Genomic DNA, 20,494 nt, shown 5'->3' on the forward strand with positions numbered 1-20,494 from the left:
CTAAGTTCGTATCTTCTCTTCTCACTATCTACTACAGCTTGTCTTGAAATTTTGCAATACCATTGCTACTATTTGCGAGAACCCAATCTTTAAGATACACCAGAAATGACTTGTTAACTACAATTCTACCATTTGTCTCTGTATTTACATCTTTTCCTTTATCTTTTATGGTTTGTCGACCAACCCATGGGTAAGGCCATGACATTTGGACTAGTTCTGCTTCGTGTCTACACGTTTCCGGCACATCCCCTCCCGTCGATGCTGAACTCTCCGTGGTGCCCGCAGCTATCCACACTGTGTTCTTGAGAAAGCCCTGCATCTTTAGCCATATCACAACCCTCGGCCTTACTCCTTGAGCGTAGATAATGAAGAGTTCCATAGCGGCGGGAAAGCACAACAACTTACAGTTCTCAGAAGTGCAGCTTGTTCGGTGGAGGCCCTCCTGTGTTTCAAAAGTGTTTTGAGATTCAAATTCATCGGCTCCCGCCTTTTCTGGTGCCCTCATGTTAAGCCTGCGGCAAATCGTTCCAGATTCGGCTCGTACCTTATCTCTTAATTGCCTACCACCCGCTCCCTTTTTCCATAACTTGGACATCTTGTCATGAATAGTGATAGCAACGGTCACCTGTCTGCTTGTCAATGCAGCAACGCATCCCTTTTCGCAAAACTGCGACCCTTGTGATAGACCATATCCACGCGCACCTAGGTGGTCACACAACTTCCCCCTATACTGCTTTATCGTCCCTCGCTCTCTTTCAATTGGCTGGAGCGGTGAGACTATCCTTCGGTCAATTAGTCAAGCAGTCGGCCCACCCGTGTAGAGCTTCAGGTGACTGCCATTTACTCTTCCCAGGAAGGGGTCTCCATTGAGGTTAGCAAGCTAGACCGCGCCTCCATCTTTAAGTTCTTTGACTACATAGGGACCCAACCAATGCATTCAGAGCTTGCCAGGGAATTTCTCGAACTTGCTGTCATATAGACAAAACTAGATCATTCTCCTTGAAAGTACACACCTTGATATGGTGATCATGCCATGCTTTCTCGCGTTTTTTATGTACTTGCTAATGGAATCCAGCCAAAAACCGTTCTTTCTCAAGTTCCTCCAGTTGCGCGAGCTGTTCCTTCAAATCTTCGCGGTCGGCCATGCCTGTCATTGCCGTGATTCGCAAACTGGGTATAATATATTCCATGGGCATGACGGCTTCCTTACCATAGACTAACCAGAATGGTGTCTGGCCTGTCAACTTCTTGCACATGGTTCATTAAGCCCATAGCACAGCAAGGATGCGAAAGTCCCAATCATTGTGTTGCGCGTTACAGACCTTAGTCAACGCAGTCTCCAAAATTTTGTTGAACACTTCGACAGTCCCATTCGCTTGCAGATGGTATGGCATACTCTGTTGATGATATATCTGGAATTCCTCAGTGAGTGCACTGATCCTTTCATTCAGAAAGTGCGTTCCCTGGTCGCTGATTAGAATTTTGGGACATCCAAATCGTGTCAACACATTCTCAAACAAAAATTTTGCCTCTGTAGTAGCTGTGTAGTCCTTAACTGGCTATGCCTCTGCCCACCAAGTCAAATATTTTGTTGCGGTGATGATGTAGCGCACACCCATCTTCCCTTGAGGTGTGATATGTCCCACGAAGTTGATTGCCCACTTCTCGAATGGTTGCAGCATCATTTGTGGATTGAGTGGCATTTCATCCCTTCACGATGGTTTCCCCGTCCGTTAACATACATCGCAAGCCCGACAGTATGCTTTCGAGTATTGATGTAAAGTTGGCCACCATAGTCCTTCGCAAAGAATCTTCTGTGTTGTGGCGCGAATCGCATAATGTCCTCCAACAACCCCCCCATGTGCTTTGGCTAGGATCTCTCCTCGCTCGAATTTAGGTACATATTTGCGTAATATTTCGTCATTTCCCATATTGTAGAGGTGTCCTGCAATAACAGTAAAGTCTGCTGCGCGTATCACCAATTCTTTCTTCTGCTAAATGGAATATCCCTGCTGCACGGTTCCTATGGTTAAGAAGTGGATTATGTCTTCAAAATGATCATCTGCGACACACATTGCTTACAACTGTGCATCTGGTAGTCCTTCCTCCAATTTTGTGGGCTCTTCGCCATTCTCAATTTGAGATAAGTGGTTTGGGCCTGCATTCAGAAGCCCTGGCTTTACGACGACTTTGAAGTCATATTCTTGAAATAATAGCAGCCACCTACAAATGCACCCCCCCAACACAGGCTTATTCACTAGGTATTTTAGCGCAGAGTGGTCAGTATACATCTTAAAGTGACCTCCGAGTAGATAGTGGCGATATTTCTGGAGAGCGTATACCATCACCAATCCTTCTCGCTCAGTAGTGGAGTAGTTCTTCTCAGCTTTTGACAATTGTCGACTTTCGAACGCGATCGGATGATCGATTCCCTCTGTTCCTTCTTGAGTGACCGCGCCCAACGCAATACACGACACGTCAACGTGAACATGAAATTCGAAATCCCATTTTGGAAAGACCAATATGGGGGATGATGCCATCTTTTCCTTAAGCATTTCCAGACTTTTGTTGCATTCCTCATTCCAGCAATAGGTAGCATCCTTCTTCAGCAACTGCTCCATTGGTGTTGTGATCTAAGCGTAGCTTTTTATGAACTTCCGATAGTAACTAGTGTGTCCCAATGTGGCGCGCAATTATTTGACACTTCGCGGCCCTTGCAAATTGAGTATGGCAGCGATCTTCACCAGATCCACCATCAGACCTTGATTACAAACCACATGTCCGAGAAGGTTCCCGAAGGGGACGAGGAAAGTATACTTCTTTAGATTCAGTGCAATCTGGTGCCATCAGCAAGTATCCAGCATTAACCATAAGCTCGCGGTATGTTTCTTAACTAGCCCAAATACGGTCCAATCATCAAGATATACCTCTAAGAACTTGTGTATAAATTCCTTGAATGCAGCTACCACAATGTGGGAGAATATTGCCATCACGTTCTTTAGTCCAAAGGGCATCACTGTATACTGAAAACAGCCCCATTCGGTGGTGAAAGTTGTCTTACTCCTATCCTCTAGCATGATCTTGATCTGGTGGCAACCTGAGAAACTGTCCGTGAAGGAGTAGGCTTCATGTCCTCCCACATTGTCTAGTACCTCGTCTATAAATGGCGTCAGAAAGGGATTGTTGACACATGCATCATTGAGCTTTCTGAGATCGACGCAGATGTGAATTTCACCCTTTTATTTCTTCTCCTACACAACCATAGGACTTACCCAGTCAGACTCTTCTACCAGTTCAATTGTTCTTGCTGCAAGCATCTTGTCCAATTCTTCATGGACCTTTGCTTTGTATTTTGGATTCAACCGGTAGGGCCGCTGCTTAACTGGATTTTCATCCAGCTTCAGGGTTATCTTCATCATTCCCAGGTCACCAAGGATCCCTTTTAACTCCGTGATTTTTGTGGGGAATAAATCTTGATATTCTCAAAGTAACTCGACCACCTTTTCCACCGTGGCATCGTCCCAATAGTCTCCTAGCATTGCATACTTCAGCTCTTCCTTTGTTCCAATGTTTACTTGTTTTGTTTTCAGTGGCGCAGTGATGTCAGGGTCCTCGATTACTGGGTTTCACACCTCGTGACTCCCCTCTATTTATGGAATATTGATGTTTCTAGGGTTGTCCTCATCATCTTCTACCTGCACATTGTAACATTCCAGGGCCTGGCTCAACTATCGCGACTAGTCTAGCTGCATGATTCCTTCTGATTCCGATGGTATTTTGAAAATAGTGGCCTTTCCGATGGTATTTTGAATGTTGACAAAAACCCTTCATGCAGGATATCCCATTTGCCTGTGCCATGTCGGAGCTCTGTTTTAGTATACCAATTCGTTGGGATGACGTCCAAGGTATGATAAAATAATTGTACCCACTCCGGTTGAGGCTCTTCTCTATAGGCTTGGACCCATCTGGTCAAGTGCATGTGTGGATCATCATTTCCATCGTATTTCTTTGTTATGCGTAGTTCTGGCCTTCCAAATCTTATCTGCATCATGCGCCTACAACCGCGGCAATTTTAAAAGGTTCCTTCATGTGTGCCCCACCAATGCGCAAGCGACGCACGCAATGCCCATTTCAATGAATCGAACTGGTGGTGCTCTAGTACCGTGCTTTCAAATTTGATCAAGAATTCATCTACTACTGTTAGCCCATCATACATTGGTAGTTCACGATCTTGAGCTTTAACACAACACAATGATTTAGTCACCATATTGCAATTTAACGTGGTTACCCCATTCAGCCGATTATGCCATCACTCTTCTTCATCTGAATCTTCGGTGCAAGATTTTGCATGCTCCCATGATATTCTTCCCCCCGCTATTAGATTGTCCCCCACTTGATGTCGTGCAGTGATTTTGTAAATACAATCTAATTCATCATCACTTCCTTCGTTGCACACGGGTTTAGTGTAACGCAGTCCTTCAGCCTGGTCTAGCGGAATGACTACGCGAAGTGACTTCTTTTTAAAGACCATTTTCCGCTTCTTTAAATTAATAACTCCATTCATGTTAGTGGCCCATTCTATTCCTAATAATGCAAGGTAAGGGCTACTTTCATCCACAATTTCAATTACCTCGAAATTCGTTCGGGTGCTCGCACCTTCTATATCTACCGTAATCCCTTGCAGTCTTCCAATGGGGAGGATCTTCTGTTGATTTGCCATCCTCAATTGAATAGGAGACCATTGCAGTGTGGGCTTGCCTAGGCGCTCCCATGTCTGTTTAGGTAGTACATTTTCATCTGAGCCCAAGTCCAGAATGATTTGATCCATCTCATAGTCACCAATCTGCCCTGTTAACTGCATTTCCCGCCCAGTCCACAACACATGTTTTCCCAATATTCGGATCATGCGAGGTTCACTTGACCCTGCACACCTATTTATCAATTCTTACAAACCCTTAACCGCTCTATTGTCGTGAAGCAATTTCATGCATGTCTCTAAAAAGGTAGTCAGCATTGAGGGATCCCTTTCTAGCTCGGATTGATCCCTACTACCTGGGGTAGAGACCTCCGCAAAGCTCTCCCTAGCTTCCAGACCTATGTCCTTACAAACTCTTGCATCCTCCTTGGTTGGTTTCCCCTTATCCTCTCCTGTGACCGTGCCACTTCTGAGCACCATATTTATGTTGGGATCTTCTTCGCGCGGTTCGGACCTCATCATCTAGACGTTCTATGTTGTCGTAGGTTGTGCTGCCTTTTTCTCACGAATCTGCGCTATCAGTGTGGGGCAATCTATCAATTCATGATCAAATTGTTCACAGTAAGGGCACAATATTCTCGTCGAATTGGTACAGTCCCGCACGCAGTGACCTAGTCCTCCGCAGTTGTCACAGATGAGCTGCCCACCACCCCTTCCTGGCCCAACTCCTCCCTTTCCTCGTCCACATCCCTGGAACCCACCGTGCGCTATCACCACGGCTGAATCCTGACCTCGCATTTCAGTCTACATTCTATAGGTAGGTGACTGGTCCATCAATAATTGATAACTACGACAGTCTCGTTCCTCATGGCCCACCGATCTGCAAAAGTTGCAAAATAGCCGCTGGGGGGTTTGTCTCATGTTCTGTAATAGATGACAATTGTCCATGGCATGCTTTCCTCCCTCCTGACATATCGCGCACTAGAGTGCAGGTGCCACACTTGGCCCTGCCTGTGCCTCTGGTTGCAACGGCATTGGTCCCCCCGCTGCCACATAGTTTACAAAGACTAGACAATGATCTTTATCATGACCCTGGCTTCTACACTTTATACACCATACTTCCTCCCGGGCTCCTAGGCGGGGTGCCTGTTCTTGTTTTAACTTCTGCATTTCTAAACACAGGTTTTGTATTTGCGTGTGGATTTGCTGAACTCCCAACCCCGGATCCTGTATTGGGGTTTCGTGCAATCTCATCGCAGTCTCTAATGCTTCGGCTTGGGTTGAGATCTTTTGCTGTGATAGCGTCGTCCTTAGATGTGGTGTCAGGGACACCACAAACCATGCGCAGTGCTACGCATCCGACAACATCATGTTCGCCTCACGGATTGTACTTTTCAATCTCTGATCTAGATCCCACAGAGTTTCACCAGGCATCATCGCGATTTCCTTGAACCCTATGATCGACTACGTTTCTGATTTCGGCCGGCTAAATTCTTTTTTAATTCGGTCCAGATCTCTGTTGTTCCCGCATTCGGGTTATTGCTTGAGTACTTTATATACCATGTCAACACTCGATCCTACAATGTGCTAACTAAGGTAGCCTTCTTGATGTTATCATCCGTAACTCCATGCGCTTCCCATACCGCTGTTACCACGAACCAAAATTGTTCTTGATCTTCGCTTCCTGCTCATTTTAATATCAGTAGTTGGATCGCGCTCGTCATTCTTGACCTTTCGCTTACACGTCGGTGTTCTATAAACTCGTACTGCTCCTGACCCAATCAATCTTCAAGCTCTTTCTTTGTAGGATTCCAATGTTTCGACATCAGACACCCCTTAGGCAGATTCGGTCCCGACAACAAAATCATTTGTTGGCTTATCGGGGCCTAACCCAAGTTCGGAAGAGTTATTTAGCCAAGGAAATCCCGCAGCTACCAGCCCTTTCGGCAACAACCCACAGAGCGTGGACTGAGGTCTCACCCGAGGTAGCAGGGGAGGGTGCTGAAACTAGGTTTCCGCACCCTTAGGATGTCTTCATGTGGTCTAGAAGGTTTGCACACTGTTTTGTGGCTTCGCGCCACTCTGCCCGCATAGATCTGACCCAGGAAAATCCTTAATACTTATTAGTGTGATGTTATCGATTAGATCTACTTTCTAAGATCTTTAAGCAAACATTTAACAAAAATAACCAGTTCGCGCACCTAGAAAAGATACAGATTTGCATAAACTCATAACATAAGCATACGCGCAAAGATCAAACAGTTATATCAACCATAAATTAGCCAAATCCGTGATAATTCAGATTTAACACAGAATTTCAAAATCAACTTATCTTTATTCACTTCCTTCACCAATACATCCAGATCCACCCTACACACTCAGCTGCAGGGGTCCGTGCACACAGCTGTAGAGCCTCTATCTACCTACCAACACCCTTGACTCGGACTTATAAACGCTTCAAGAATTCGTTCCTCAAAAGCCCATTACCTTCCAGATCCAAAAGTACATCCAAAAAGCTACTTTCTACCCTTAGAGCCTCGCTCTATTTATACATTCCCATGGTACGCGGACCATGCACAAGTCGACTTACTTCCTATTATTCTATATTATTTCTTGGGCGGACAACTCTTTAAATCGATCTACTACATTACGCGCTCCGCGTATTTCAAAGTTTTTACAATATTTTCATCCTAATTTATAGGCTCTAAGCCCCAAAACTATTACGCGGGACCTCCACTACCCAACATTGTGTGTGTTTACTAAAAAATATGCAAAGTGACCATTCTTGGGATACACTTGACATTTGACTAAACCTATAAGAAGATAAGTTGAAATATAATTAAAAAAATAGTTTTCTATTTTTTCCTTCAAAATTTCATAACTCTTAGTTTATAATTTTACTTAGAAGATCTATTTGGAACTTCAAAATTTCCCCAATTGAAGGTAATGGGTCTCCTATAATAGCCATGTAAGCATCAATAAGAAGCAAACATTGTATTGTTATGTATTTTCTATTATTGGTATCATCATCATTATCATTAGTCGTTGTGAATGGCGAGAACCATATACTATAGCAATCCCTTTAATCATTTGATCATTAGCTTCACTTTAGTTATACTTATAAAATATTTACTGATTTGCTTGTGTGTGTATTAGTTTTATCTCATATCAAATAGCGAAATGGTGACTATTGTATTAGAAACAAGAAAAAAAAAATACCTCAAAAAAATAAAGAAATTAAAAACTAGAAAATAATAATTAATTGTTTTTTTCCTAAAACTAATTCTCTCTTAAAAAGATTTTTTAACAACATATTTTATATATATATATATATATATATATATATATATATATTATTACCTCTTACTAATTGCATAATATTATTAGCTAATATATATGGGATATTGTGAATAGACTCAGTTACTAAAATAGTATTACAATGGATAAATATTCACATTAACTTGCTTTTTTTAAATCTAAATTTCCTTTTGCTTTTAAAATAAATTAGTTTATTTACCTTATAGTAATTATGAATAAATAATTATCTTTAAACAAAATATATTTAATCATATAAAATTTGATTATTTATTAAGCACTAAACTCCCTTATAACACTTATTATATCTATGTGTTATAACTATTTATTAATACAATTATTAATTATTCCTTAATAATAATTTTATTTTTTCATTCAATTTTTATTTATTTTTTATTTCAAAATTCAATATCTTACCTTCATTCATCTATCTCTATATTTAATTGTAAAATCACATACCCAAATTATAATTCTCAATTCATTATTTATTCAATATACAATATCATCATTATTTTTAATCAACAAAGATACGATTAAATAGTCAAATTTTGTATGATTAAATATATTTTGTCTAAAAATAATCATTTACTCATAATTAATATAAAACTAATTAAATCTCTTACCACACTTATTATATCTATGTATCATAACTATTTATTAATATAATTATTAATCATCCCTTAATAATAATTTTAATTCTTCATTTCATTTTCTTTTAGATTTCAACATTCAATATATTACATTGATTCATCTATTTTTATATTTAACTGTAAAATAACATACTCAAATTATAATTCTCAGTTCATTATTTATTCCATATACAATATAATCATTATTTTTTCATCAACAAAGACTGCCTCAAATGCTTTATTTTTTTCTTTTAAATTTGGTTTCCATCCTCAAATGCTTACTTTTTTTCTTTTAAATTTGGTTTCCATCCTTTCTTACTTACTGGAGGCACATTTACCATCTACATTAACACAAAATTAATCCTCTATATTAAAAACAAACCTTATAAAACCAAGTCTCCACAAAATTAATTGTTAAGGTGATGTGATGCCTGCACAGAATTCACGTTTTAATTATTTTTATAATCTCTTTCCTCTTTCGCCTCCTATCCCAAATCTTGATTTTCTGATGTTCCCACAAACGTTTATCGCCGGGTTAACTCTGCAATTATTTGGCGGTGAGATTGCGATGCACGTAGACATGAATGAATCTAAATTAAAATATAAAAGAAATAGCGGTGGCGTGTAGCCTTGATCATCTTCACTTGCCAGGAAAGTCTTTCAGCCGAACATCCCAAAACTTTGGTGGATTGACTTGGGATTTAGGATTGACTGCGGTGCAATTTCAAATTTATCTACACTAGGTAATGATGAGTTAAATTCTACTTCGTGTATATCATTATAGTTTAACATATCTTTTAAATCATTTTAATTAAAAATATCTTAAACATGATAGTTCATAATATTTAATTCTTTTCACAATTATCAACAATCATTTTTTTCAAAAAATTATAATTTAACAACTTAAAATTAGTAGATATTATCATTTTTTTTTTGAGTTTATGATGATGTGGGTGGTCGTTAACATCCAGTGAGTTCAAACTTTGGTCTATGGGACCTAAAGAAACGAATTATTATTTAATTTGGTTTAAGATTTTATTCATATGCTCAAAAAGCTTGGAGAGAAGTGTCCCGAGCTCACTATAATCTTGACATCGTAAAAGGCTAGGAAGGTCAGTGTTGCAACAAAGATTATGCAACTAAGATCTAATGTGGTTGTACGCGGGGCACTCTAAGAGGAAGTGATTTTCATCATCGATGTTCATATCCTCACATAGATAGCACATCATTTCCATCCCGTTTCACGATGAAGCTCATGAGAGTTCGTTCTAATCTTGCCTATAGTAATTTTCTTCTTTGAGCTAGTTAAAACAGAGAGATACTTTTGATCTTCTAGGGTGGGGTCAATGACCTCATAATATCTTAATTTTCTTTTAGCTGCTAAATCCTTCTCATACCACATTTTTTCTTTGAACTTAGAAGTAACAATATTTTTAATTTTAGTAATGTTTTGCAATGCAACATTCTCGTTGATCTCCCAATGGTTTAACGAGGTCTGCTGTCTTTATACCAACCTAGTTTGAGCCTTAGGTGGTTCTGGCTGGAATTTAAAGCTAGCTTAGGAAGTCTATGGTCTCCTATGCTATTGAGTTTGTGCTTGTACAATAGAAGCCTAGTCATAGCTAGGCTCTCGATAGGGGAAAGACCCACTTTTATAAGGAGAATATGATAGGGTATATTGCTTTTAATTTTGAGGTTATACGTTATAAAACGCTTATGGATTTGATCAATCTTTCTCCAGGATTATCTAGAGATGCTGCAACCCCAAATCTCACATCCATATAAGATAACAAGAGTGACTAAAGTTTCAAAGAGGAACTTCTTTCTATCCCACATTATGAGGTTTGTCGTTTTACAATTATTTTCAAGACCAAAATAAGCTTTCCACTCCACATTAATCATTTTCTCAATGCTATAGTTCTAGTTGAACTTGTGATGAATATCAATTCCTAGGTACTTGTAAGAAGACACTTCCTCCAAGTTACTATTGTCATACATAAAATCTACCTAAGTGTCATAACTTTTGTTTTGTGAGTTTTAAGAGTCATACCCATGGTAGAGCATAAATCCTTAAGAAGTCTAAGTTGCTTATCAAGATCAGATGTAATTCTTTAATTTTTATTATTTATTTGTATTTTTATATTAATTACTAATAAACTATTAATTATTCTTTTCATTATTTAATTATTATTATTATTATTATTATTATTATTTATTTTTAAATTTTTAGAGTTAATTATTTAGATTATTTGAATTTGACCTAAATATTATTTTTATTTTAATGTTTTGATTATTTAGGTTTGATGTAAATAATTTTATTTAAATTTGATCATTTATTATTTTTATTTATTTTTAAGTTTTTAGAATTAATTGTTTTGACTATTTAAGTTTAATCCAAATAATATTTTTATTTTATTATTTTATTATATTGATTTTATTAGTTGTTTTACTGTTTTGATTATTTAGATTTGAACTAAATATTTTTTTAGATATTTATTTCATTAAAATTTTCCTCCTGATTAATTATTTTCCTTAATTCAATATTAACAAGTATATTCTATCTATAATATTCTTTTATATTAAAATATTATTTATTTAGTCTAACTGTTTTCTTTATATGAAAATATTATTTATTTAGTCAAATTTAATTCTCTTCATTTATTTAACTTGATGCCAAGGTCTTGTTCTTCATCTTAATCTAAAGATGAACCACACTGAATGGTTTGACAAAACACTTTTAATGTGATTTTTTACAAATAATTTTCTTACTTTTCAGTAATAGATTTATTTAAAACAAATTTTATATCTTTATCAATAAAATAATAAAAACTATATAATATATTAAACATCCAACAATAAATTAATGAAACTAATATATGGTACCATATATAATTTTAGAATTGAAGAAGACATGTACAACATAATGTTTTTAAAATGATGAAGTATTTGTTTTTAAATGTTTTGGTTTAGTATTAAGTATTTACTTCTACTTATTATTTTGTTTAATTCTTGTTTTTATGTATCATTATAACTATAGCTCTATATAGACTCTCATTTGGTTGAATTTTTTTTAACAATGCTATACATTTTTCAAATGTTCAAGTTAAAAATCTATATTAAAAGTATTTGGTAGAAATTGAATTTAATTTCACATGATATTTATATGTTTTTATAACTCTATATATAGAGTGTTATGGGTTGGATTTCTACTAGTTACATGTGAACATTGGTTAATGTTATGCTTTTGTTAAGAACTCATATCAATAAAGTGTAAAAAAATAAAAATAAAAAATTATATTCACCATGGTTCATAATAATTTAGGTTTTGTTACAATACCAAGGGCCAATATCCTAGCTTATTAATACCACATGCCCAAAAGCCATACTCATTTCTTTTTGTTTGTAAGCTTGACAGAACTACATCTTCATCATGTCCAACTTTTCACCCATATCGGGGAATAGCACAAGATATGAACCCAAGATTTCTGGTTCGATGAGACTTCATTTCCACGACCATTACCAATTAAACTATTTCAAAATCAAAATATTTTATAAATTTTATAAATTAATTTAATATTAAAGTACAATAGACAACTTATCAATACCACTTACCCAAAAAACCATAACTTATTTCAAAATGAAAATATTTTATTTTTTAATTTATTTCACAACATTATTTTATATTATTTTAACATTATATTAAAATATATTTTTTAATATATAGATATATATATATTGTCTAAAAAATCTTCGGCAAAATCACATAATCAATCATTTGTCGACGCGTTTCGAACCAACCAGTGTGGTTCATCGTCAGGACAAGTTGGTTAATTATAGATATATATATAATTAATTTTTATTTAAAATTATTTATTATTTTTATGTAAAAAACAGTTTTTAATGTTCTAACTGCGTATTACACTTACTGTATTTTGGTTTAAACTATTTAAACCAGTGACATTAACGTCGCCAACTAATAACATTGATATTTGGGCTACACGCTTGCTAAGCGTTTTGTTTTTCTCAGCAGTGAACACTAATCATTCACTAACCCAGGAACTACTAATTTTGTACTAATCTTGCACCAACTCACGAAATCTTTTTACATATTATTCGGAGGAATTAAAATAGATAATCACACTTGTTACAACCAAAACATGAAAGTAATGAAGGTTACCAACAAACATGTAACAATGTAGCACGCAAAGCTTCGAACCGACGAAGGAAGCCAACCACAGAACCCACACTCCGTAGACCAATTTATCTCTTATTAAATCATTGCGTACACTCCATACGACCTCGGAGCTCAACATGGTTTATTCTCATTTAATTTATTTCCTCACATTTTATGGTAATAAAATATATTATTAATTTATTTTTATGATTGTATGAAGAATAGTTTGTATGGTTCAATGGTAAATATATGGATTTTTTAAAATAAATTTTTGATTATAATTTTTTTAACTATTTTGTATAAATATTTTAAATTAAAAACAAAATATATTTATTATAAGTATAGTCAAATACATATAGAAAAGCCGTAGTTTAATTAGTCAGAAAGCTATGGAAATTCCAGTCATATTTAGAGAAAATCCACCAAGGATTTTTGTAAATCCAAGTTATAGTTGTTAAACTTCAAAGTTTTAAGTGTCCTAGACGTTTTTTATGGTGCTGAATCCATTTCCACCAACAAAAACACCATTCAAACATTGTGTCCACAAATTTTTTTGAGATTTTTTTACCCGGATTTCGGCCATCCAGATTCATGTGCCTCATTAGAGGACTCCTATAGAAAATAGTTTTTTCACTAAATCTTGTAATACAATTTCAAATATAATTTTTTATTATTTAAAATGTATATTTGAATACATCAATAAATAAATAAAAATTAATTTAATATAAAAAACTAATTAAAAAATTCAAACGTTTAAGTTAAATTATATATATATATATATATATATATATATATATATATATATATATATAGTGTTATCTTTTTAACAACTATCTAGAATTTTGTGAACTATCAAGTAAATATTTCTGTAAGTTATCTTAATACCAACAACTTCACTCTAACTCCTCATACTAAAGAAAAAATTCAATATATAATATTAATTATGATTAATTTTTTTTTTAAATACAACTATGTCAATAATCTACTTCCCACTTTATCTTTAGCCAAACCTTTTCCTATTGATTATATATCTCAATATTCTAGTTTTTTTTTTTCTTATATGCATCACATCCAACTGTCTCAATTATCTACTTCCCACCTTTCTCTACTTTTTAATTTTTTCGTAATAGGTTATTGTCACTAAAACTTTGCCTTTGTGTGCAAGTTTCGTAATAGGTTAATATCACTAAACCTTTGGCTTTCTGTGCAAGTTTCGGTCAGTTGAGGTGAACTTCTTGCATCAAAATTCTAGGGTACAACATTTGGTGGGCTCCAAATTTTATCACTTTTCAAGAAAAGAGATTCCTCTAGATATCATGTTACTTCTATCATCTGGATGACTAAATAACATTAGGTTATTTAGAAATTTAGGAAGCCTAGAGTCCTAGTATTACCTTCCATTGATAAAGCCATACCATGGATATTTTTCAATGGAGCATGCCAAGGTGACCCACCTGAGTGTGGCATTGTGGTGTTTTTTTGGCAGAATGACATTGTTCATGTTAGATATGCGAATGGAAAAGGCACAAACAGTAAGGTTGAGTTCTTGGGCTTGTGGTCAATTTTGGAGGTGGAAAAAAAAAGGTTTAAAATGGTTGCAGGTGTTTGGTGATTCCTTTTTGGTTATAAAATGGGCCAACAAATATTTTTTTTGGAAAACTTACAGTTATCACCTCTTTTTCAGATCATATAGAAGTTCATACAACTCTTCGATTAGATCTCCTTCAAGAACATTTATCAAGAGTTGAACAAAGAGGCAAATCAGCTATCTAAAGAGGTTTTGTAGCTTCTACCTAACCCCTTTAGTAGATGGGAGACTATTGATGGAGAAGACACAGAGGACATGGACATCCATATATAATATGCCCTTTTTAGTCTCATCCTGTCTTGTTTCAGAATATAGAATGTATAACCAAATCTTTGTATAGACTTGATTCAGACTTATACAGGAATGCAACAAAATACAGATATAAACATAAACACATATATTCAACAGAAATAAAACTTCATTTAATTACATCAAAGAACTAAAATATGCTTACATACATAATGGAAAGAAACTATCTCAGGCGATGGTAGCTTATCTCTAAGAAGAGATGTGGCGGCTACATGCCTCTGAACACTATTACAATGAGGCCCAAGGGCATTTTATTATTGAACTACAAGGTGAAAACCCTAAACAACTGAAACCCTAACCCTAGGAGATGGAACACCAAGATTTTGTGGGCCCCATTGGGGTTAGTTGGGCAGCCAACTTCCTCGGGTCGTAACTTGGTCATATGATCTATGTTTAGTGCATTTGATACCTCGTTGGAAATATCTCTCTGACTACTACAGAATTTGTGACATGCCCTTTCCTACAACTACAGGCATATTGCGGACCTACAAAAAACATCGTTTACGAGGTCAAGACAACTCCGGAAGTTCAGGACCCGAAAAACTGCTAAAAATAGTAAATGTTGCTATAATCAAGAAAAATGATGAAACCGACTGGAGGTTTAGGTGGAATAGGTGGGTGGCCACCAATATCCACCTAGATCATTTCTCCCACGTTAGAAAGAAATGGTCCCCATTATGTGCAGAGCCTCCATGAGGTGAGGAAATTTTTGTTGAACCTGGTCCCTAGTGAACCACTTGCCTTGGTGAAGGAGTTAGCCTGCTTTGACAACTACATATAGCTGGATACTCTACTATCATGTTTTCTTGATTTGTGTGTCCATGATCCTATCAGTTGTGGCGTATTCGATGCAGCTTGGTTTGAGCTCTGTCGGTGTCCATTGCTCAGTAACATCGGATGTGTCACCCAATAGGGAAAAGTATGGATGCAACCAGTCCACATTGAATATGGGGTGCAGGCCAAGGAACGATGGAATGTTGAGGTCAAAAGCAGTGTCCCATACAACCTTGGTGATGGTGTATGACCCATATTGGAGCGGGTGAATCTTGTGGTGTGGCCCCACAAGGCACTCCTTCTGCAAATGTAACCAAACTTTGTCGCCCAAATAGAGCTTGTGTGGCACAAGATGTTGATCATGATGCTACTTGTACTTAGCATTAGCTCTACCCAATATGTCATGGACTTGCTGGAGGAGGTGTTGGATGCACTCAATGAAATTGTTAGCCCTTTCAGCTTCGGACTAGACATGAGTCAAATCTGTCTAAGTAGATGTAAATGGTATGGCCACATCAATGGGACATAGTGGGTGGAATCCAAACCCCACCTGAAAGGGGTTGTGGCCAGCTGAGCTATGGAGAGCTCTATTGTAGTTTTACTAAACATAGGGAAGGATTTCGTCCCATGTGCATGGATGCTTAGAGTTGTACATGCGTAGAATGTGCACGATCATCCTGTTGACGACCTCTGTTTAGCCATCAATTTGGGGGTGGAAGGTCATGGACTTAGTGAGCTTGGTATCCAGCATCGACCAAAGACTTGACCAAAATGTGCTCAAAAACATGTTGTCCCAATATGAGATAATGGATTGTGGGATCTTTTTAGTGTACCCACATTCGTTCAAAAGAGCTTAGTAGTGGCTTCTGCGGTGATACTTTTCTTGTAGGCCACCAAAATGGCCATCTTAGAGAATTTGTCAATGACCACCAAAACGTAGTCATTGCCATGCTTAGTGGAAGGAAGGCCCTACATGTAATCCATGGAGATGGATTCCCAAGGCTAACTAGGAGTAGGAAGAGGAGTATATAGGCCTTGCTTCTGGATGGCCTGTTTGGCAATGGCATAGGCAATGTAGGATTTGATGTACTTCCCAACATCTTGTCAAAGGTTTGGCCAATTAAAATACTTATGTAGCACTGCCATTGTTTTCTCTACTTTGAAATGTCGAATGACCCAACTGTAGTGCGGCTCCCAAATCATCTTGGCATGCTTGATTGAAGGAACACATACTTGTACCAGGTGGCATAACAGTGCACCTTGCAGGTGAAAATATGGAACATGTTTTCCTTTTAGGAGCATATGGTATGTGTTGTCGAATTCTGGATCACTCTTGTAAAGATGCAGCCACCACGATTTCTCATGTCCACAAGAGTCTAGCACAGTGGTCAGCACCATGACCGATGGTTGGCTGAAGCAGTCTGCAATATTATTAGTGTTTCCCTTCTTCTACTTAATGTTCAAATGGAATTGTTGCAGATATGTGGACCATTTCTGATGGTGATTTCTCTGCAACTTTCCTTGTGTTTGTATGAACTGCAGGGGTCAGTGGTTTGTGTGGATGATCGTTTCCTTCCCCATAATGTAATGCTTCTATTTTTGGTAGGCCTACACATTGGAATACATATCTTTGTCATAAGTGGGATACTTTCGGAATGTATCTGAAAGTGTCTCACTTCGATATGCCATCGGATGCCCCTACTGGGTAAGAACTGCACCAATAGCATAGTCAGAGGCATCTATCTCAATTTCAAATGGTTGTTGCAGGTCTGGTAATGTGAGCATTGGTGCAGATCAGAGGAGACTCTTCAACTCGACAAATGACTTATGTTGGGATTCAAAACAAAATAATGTTTCTTTCGCTCCACCCTTGGTGAAATTGATATGAGAGAATCCCAACACAAACCTGAGATAGAAATTGGCAATACCCAAAAATTTGTGGAGCTCTGTTAGAGTGGTTAGGGCAGGAAAATCTTTAATTACTTGTATCTTGGTTGGGTCCACATGCACACCCTTCTCATCAATGATGTACCCCATATATTGAACCTGGGTCATACCAAAAGTGTAGTTCTCCAAATTGGCACACAATTTGTGGTGTCGCAAGGTTTGGAGGACCTACCATATATGGTGTATTATATTCTTTTCCCAACTCCGACTGAAGATTAGGATATCGTCTAGGTACACTGGTGAGCTCCAGTATTGTAGCAATAATGCTACAACTCCTGGGGCTTCCTGTCTCTCATTTTATCAACCCGGTAGTTCGTACAAACTTGGAAGCGACGGTGCTATATGCACAAGTACTAGCTCTTGTCGCAGCTGGCACAAGTCCGCTAGGGCTCAAGCCAACTTCTATAGGCTCTCAGAAGAAGCTTGCTAATTGATGGACGAAAGCTATTCTCAAAGGAAAACTACTCTACTTGACAAAATGGACTGAAAGCAAATCAAAACATGTAAACCTAGGAAACCCTAATTTAACTAGTCTAACCTCTACAATGCAAGAAATGTGAATGAAACTTCTACCAATGCTGCTGTTACCTCTAATAAGTGAAAATGCATGGATCTAAACTACTTGCATCATGAAAGATATGTTTTTGTATTTTTCCTTTAAGTGTGTGGAATGATTGTGATCTTGTGCTAACTAGGGTTTGGTTGTGCAGATGAGATGGAGAAGGAAGGAAAGCGTGGGACAGGTTGGGAAGGCTAGGAGAGGTACCTAGGGATCCTTAGCATCCATCCACAGAGGTTCCTCGCATTCAGATGCTCAGCAACTGAGAGAGTGGCCTCCTACAGGATGGCTGCAGGGGATCCTACAGGATACTCTGGTTTCTACAGGATGACCTACCGTGAGTGTTTGGAGTGATGGATGAGTAATGGAATGGTAGGGGGAGATGTGTAAGGTAGGAATGAGGCTGGGGATGGCTGTAGAAGTGGAGGAATAGGATAGGGAGTGAATGTAGGGAGTAGGTTGGAAGATAGAGGGCTAGGTCAATGAAAGGGCTAGAGAATGGAAGTACGTGAGGAGTGAAAGACTTTGGGAGATGACAGAGCGGAGAAGAGGTCAAAGATGTGTTTGCATGTGTGATCAAGATGGAGGACGAAGTAATGGAATGAGAGAAAGCAGTGTAAATGGAACAAATGCTTGTGACTATCACTAAACCAAAAATGCGTTAACCTAAACTACCTGTGCTTGTAAATTCAAAGAGCATCAATCTAAACGCGAAGGAGAACGTGCATGAAGCTGTGGTAAGGGAGTGTGGTGCAGGTGTGAATCATGTGGAAGCATCTAACATAACGTGACTGTGTTTGTAGCAATCATGGAATAAAGAAATGCGTATTTTTGGTGGCTAGTCATGGATTGCACTCCAATCCCAGATGAGACGGCAGTGAGCCTTAACAACCTTTTTGTTGGAGCTCCAATCGATTATATCTATCCTCTGCTACACTACGCAAGTGGAAACAAATTCACCATAAGCAACTCCTATCTAACTCATGAAAAAGACCAACTTAACAACCTGTAATTCGAATTGCATGTGCAAATGAAAAGCTCAAAGTGCTGAAATGAAATGGAAACAACACTACAGCAGAGGGGACCTATGGCTCTTAGGTTGGGCCCTAACCTGAGAGCTATAGTCTCCTTAAGAAACTCAGAACTAGATCACAAACTGCCTTCTTTATTCATAATCTGATGTCATGCCAAATTGGCTTACAAAAAGGAACGAAAACTGAACTGTGCTCCAAAATTACAATAGCAATACGAGAGTTTCAACAACCTATCCAAGGCTAAGGCCTCTATACTTATACAAAAACGATGATCCAACAAGTATCCTTGATTTTAGGAGCTCGGCTGTCCAACTTCGAGTTTAACTGCTGATCCTGTAGGACAGTCATAACTACTGTTCCTGTAGAACAGTTATAACTGCTGTTCCTGTAGGACAGCTGGCTGCTTCTTAAGCTCGGAGGGGAGATGGATTGGAGCTCGGAGTTCTTGGTGGGAATCACGAGGAATGTCCCAAGACCGTGGACATCCTCTCCTAAAAACCAGCAGTGCCAACTCATTGTCTCCTTATCTCCTTTTTCGTTGTCTCTTGCTCCCTTTTAATGCCAAAACCTGGAATCACAATGCATTAGTCACGTAGATAGAGTGCCTACCCTTCTTCCTACAAACAACATGAATAAACTAAGAAATGCATGCATAAGCAATAAAAAATGAATGGTTTGAGCAAGTAGAATAGGCCAAAATGAGCCCAAATTGTACCAAAATTGGGGCTCATCATCACCCCCCAGCTGAACCATTTGCTCATCCTTGAGCAATTTTGCCCCAGCTCCTTGTCCTTGGCCGAGAGCTGGGGCCCAAAACCTGCTCCTTCTTCTCTATTTTTGGGGCCTCTGTTTTCTCTGCCTCAGGTGGAGACGAGGGTGGTGCTTCTTCCCCCTTTTTCATTTCCTTGAGCCGGGCTTCAGAAGGCGACTGGCCTATTTTCCGCGTCCAGGAAGTGACTTTTGGGCTTCCCTTCTCAGGGGTGGCCTGTGTTTTAGAGGGAGTTCTTGTACTGGGTGAAGTAGGGATGTCTCCTGAAGTGGGTTGGCTGCTGGGTGGAGGCTGCGACTTGTCTGTTTTCATTCTCTGACTCCTCCTTGCTTCGGAAGGTAGAGGGATCTCCCTCTCTCTTTTTTCTTTGGGTTTTGCCGGTGTGTTGAGGGCAGCCAGTGCCGCTGCCGCCTCCTTTTCGAGGATGCTAGACTTCTCTTTTTTGTGCTTTGCTCTCTCAGAGCTCCTTGTAGAGGGTCCCTCCTCCTTTGGTTTCGGGCTTCCTGCAGAAGACCCTTCCTTGACCGGTTTTGGGCTCCCTGCAGGAGCATCTTCCTTAGCTCTTGGGCTTCCCGTAGGAGCCTTTTCTTTTAGCACGTCTGGGCTTCCTGCAGGAGCTTTTCCTTTTTCTTTCGGGCTTCCTGTAGAAGCTTTTTCCTTTAGCAGTTTTGGGCTTCCTGTAGAAGCCTTTTCTTGAATT

The sequence above is a fragment of the Pinus tabuliformis genome, chromosome 6 (genome assembly GCF_031772625.1).
Source record: "Pinus tabuliformis cultivar Carrire ecotype Pingquan chromosome 6, CPIR1, whole genome shotgun sequence".
Taxonomy (NCBI): Eukaryota; Viridiplantae; Streptophyta; class Pinopsida; order Pinales; family Pinaceae; genus Pinus; species Pinus tabuliformis.